This window comes from Anneissia japonica, unplaced genomic scaffold (assembly GCF_011630105.1).
Source record: "Anneissia japonica isolate Jap-2015-1 unplaced genomic scaffold, ASM1163010v1 scaffold287965_len1858130_cov191, whole genome shotgun sequence".
In the NCBI taxonomy this organism is placed as follows: Eukaryota; Metazoa; Echinodermata; class Crinoidea; order Comatulida; family Comatulidae; genus Anneissia; species Anneissia japonica.
In genome coordinates, this window is record NW_022748342.1 from 381,960 (window position 1) to 385,140 (window position 3,181).

Here is a 3,181-nt window from a genome sequence, read left to right on the forward strand (position 1 = left end):
TATATATATTGAAGATGTGTTCTTTTAAATAGAGTCAATCTGAACTTGTCAACATCAGGCATAGCCTAAGTAAACACACTCGTTTAAAGGGCACAGAATGGGAATACTTTAAGCAAATTGATATTGCTAGAACCAGGGCATGTAGAGCAGGTCGTAACAAAATAAGTAAAATTCCAACTATTTAATATTATGAATGATGAATTGCTAAAATTTGGTGACTGGTTAATTGCCAATAAACTCTTTATTAATACTCTCAAAATAAATTACATTATTTTTCATAATGTTCATAAAAATCCAACTCTTCAAAATGTTAATATATGTTTTCGAGGTACTTATATTGAACGCAAAAGCGAGACACTTTTTCTAGGGCTTTACATCAAGGAAAATCTAAAATGGACCACTCATCAAAATTACATTTCTAACAAAATATCTAAATCTATCAGCATAATAAATTAATTAAAATTGTTCTTTCCATTAAACATTTTAACTTCACTTTATAACACTCTTTTGCTCCCATACCAATATTGTAACATAATTTGGGCATCTGATTATCGTTCTAATCTTAACAACCTTCTGAAACTACAAAAACGCGCTTTAAGGGTCACCACTAACTCACACTACTTAGCACCTTCAGAGCCACTTTTTAAAAAACTTCAACTACTCAAAAGTTATGATTTGCATAAATTGAAAATTGCAAAATTCATGTATGAGCTACTTAAGGGCACACTTCCAAAAACCATTAACCGAATGTTCAGTAGCAACAGCCATACCACTCAATATAATTTAAGAAATACTGGCAGGCTATACATTCCATTTGTAAGGCTCAATAAAAGTCAATTGTTTGTGACGGTTGCAGGACCACGGTTGTGGAATAACCTCCAAATTGACCCTTCCAATTTTACTAGACTTTCATCTTTTAAAAGAAATCTAAAATTACATTATCACTGTTTATTTCCGTACATCCTATTTATTTATCTTGTTTATCTATTTATTTATTTATTTAAATATCTTACTCATTTATTTATTTATTTTATTTTATTTTATTTTATTTTATTATTTTATTCTTTTTCCTTTTTTATGGATCCTCTCGAGACAAGGTTTTTCCTTCTAGACTGGGATCCTTACAACAGCTTTTACCTTTATGTATGATATATATTTTTTTTTTTCTCAATACTTATGGAATAATCTGTGCTTTTGTAGAATAAAAGGTGCTTGCACCAATGAAAATGTAGATATCGCTGCGATTACGGAAACGTGGGAAAACACCCAACTATCTGAATACAATATAAGTTGCTACAAAAACTTTGGAAAATGTAGGAAGAATAGAAAAGGTGAATAGATTATGATATATGTGAAAGATAACATTACAGCAAAAGAATTAATTGAAATTAAAGTTCCGGATCAATTGGATGTAAACTGGATCATGTAAAACACAACAGGTTCCCAAAGAACTTTCCCTATGTAATTGTGGGTACAGTTTATATACCGCCAGGATCTGAGAATACTGAAATCTTGATTGAACATTTATTATTATTTATTAACTATTGACTCTATTAGAACCAGTAATAATAGGTCCCAGGCAGGTATCATATTATTGGGTGATTTTAATAGAATTGATATTAGTTCTCTTTTTCTTGGGAACGATTTCAAGCAAATTGCCCCAATAGAGAGGAAGCAATATCAGATTTATTCATTACCAATATGTATGACATCTATAATGTTCCCGTAACTAGGTCTGCATTAGGCTTGAGTGACCACCTGTGTGTTTTCATTTTCACCAAAGTAACAACTACTAATAACAACATGAATTTGAAAACTATACAACCCATGAAAGATTTAAAACTGCCAGCTGTTTGGACGCTGGATAACACAAGTGGACTGGCAGGTGTTTATAACGAAAATTATCTTGAAAAGAACTAATGCCTTTTACAGTGTGACTTGTGGAATGAATATATATTTCCTAAAAGGACGGTTAAACTTCGCCCAAATGACAAGTGTTGGATGACGGACCGTATTATATCCCTTATTGCAAGATGCTTTTGCTAAAGGTAACAATCTGTTCAGGAAAAGACTTCGTGATGTAATTATTAGGGAAATTACTAAAGCTAAGATATGATACACTAATAAGAAAGTAAAAATACTCCAAAAGTCAAACCCTGGTGGTTGGCATAAACAGATTAGATCACTAGTTCTGCTTGAAAGAGCAGACTCCACCATTAGCGTCCCTAACATTCCTCCAAACAGTCATGTAGAAATTGTCAATGAAATTAATAAATCATTATCCTGTTTTTGACAGCTACATGTCCTAACTGATGTGAACAATCTGCCGGAGTGGACTTCACTGACTGGTGAAGTACCACAAGGTACCATCCTTGCACCGATTATTTTCTTATGTATTATTAACGAAGTCTTGAATAATAATTTTTATCAAAATATATATATTTGGAAATATGTTAATGACTTAACTCTTGGTGAGAATAGATTATTCAGAAACCCCAGTAGACTCCAATCAGCTCTAGATGTGTTAGATTCATGGAGTACCACCAATAATTTAACATATAATCCTGAAAAGTGTTAATCTCTGCATATTCATTTTGGTAAAAGTAATCCAGCACCTCCTCAATTGTGTATTATTAATTGAACGTTGTAATTAATAATACACAATTGAGTATTATTAATTGAACGTTGTAAATCATGTAAAGTTGTTGGGAATAAGTTTGCAATCTAATCTTAAATGGGACACCCACATTAACGAATTGATTTGTAAATCAAATAAAAAGGTTTTCATGATTCGTAAACTTTAAAAAGTTGGCCTAAATCAACAAGAATTGGTTTCTGTGTACAAAAGCTATCTTTGCCCTACCATAGAATACGCATGCCCAGTTTGGAATGTTGACTTGACAGGTAGTCATATAAACAAATTAGAAAGAGTATGCTGGATTGTCATGGGTCGGGAACACACATATTACGAGAATGCACTCACACTCTCAACTTCAGTCTCTTTAAAAGATATGAGAAGCAGCTTATGTAGATACTTTGCAGTCAAGTGCTCCCAGTCTCCGAACTATAATTCCTGGTTTAAAAGAGCCACTTAATGTGGTTGCACTTAGGAAGCAGAATGAATACCAGGGATATAAATGCAAAACCACTCGTTATTTCAATAGCCCATTACCATACCTCG

General features: G+C 32.5%; 1 protein-coding gene across 1 annotated transcript in view; it reads right to left on the reverse strand.

Moving 5' to 3' along the window:
• The window catches only part of LOC117120836 (MAM and LDL-receptor class A domain-containing protein 1-like), a 100,266-nt gene that overhangs the window by 95,183 nt on the left and 1,902 nt on the right, over nt 1-3,181 (reverse strand). The window lies entirely within an intron of this gene.